This window comes from Bos grunniens, chromosome 1 (assembly GCF_055505025.1).
Source record: "Bos grunniens cultivar Pamir isolate PY7600 chromosome 1, Bosgru_T2T1.0, whole genome shotgun sequence".
NCBI classification, from domain to species: domain Eukaryota; kingdom Metazoa; phylum Chordata; class Mammalia; order Artiodactyla; family Bovidae; genus Bos; species Bos grunniens.
Window position 1 is genome coordinate 38,824,827 of NC_141165.1, and position 801 is coordinate 38,825,627.

Here is an 801-nt window from a genome sequence, read left to right on the forward strand (position 1 = left end):
GGCAAAATTTCCAATAAAGGTCCATCTCACCTCCTCTTACACTTTCTAACTGCTCTTTTAACTTTGTCCAATCTACCTCCAATCCCCTCATCAATATCTTTCCTCTCTTCCACCCAATACCAACCTCCCTTTCTCCTTACCCTTTTCAAAGATGGAGCTTTTTATTCCTGCAGAGAAGATATAGCTGAACAAGTTGATTGGGAATGGTTTTTGCTAATTCTATCATGCCAGGTAGGGAAGAAAATAGAACTTAATGGAATAGCAAATATGGAAATAGAGCAAGAAGACAACAAAATAAATAATCATCCTGATTTTGTCCTTTAAAAAATTCCTGTGGGCCCGAGCTCAAAAATACCCAACTAGACCGTCAGATTGCTATTTTCCTATTGAGGAAAACAGAAGCTCTTTCAAATAACTCTTTTGCATTCCAGGCTTTCAGCGGAAAAGGCAAAGACACGCACTGTAGACCATTAAGTACTTAGGAGACATGATTTTAGCTAGGATGTAACTCAATTTTACTGTGATTTATAAAGAGCCTGGGGGAAATATTTCTTGATTTGGGCAGGCCATTGTCAGATTAAAGGTGCAGTAGGCCCAGATGCTGTTTGTTCCAGCCCTAAGTTCGATTGCAACAAGGTTGAGTGTCTTGTCTGTGCTGGTGGATTATTAACAGAGGTTATTGGTCTCCATGGCAAAATGATTGCAATGAACGTAATCTTATTTATGAGGGTGCAGGGGAAAAAAAAAAAAGAGCTTCAGGTCAGGGAGAATATAAATGACCATCGCCATTGAGGTTCTGTT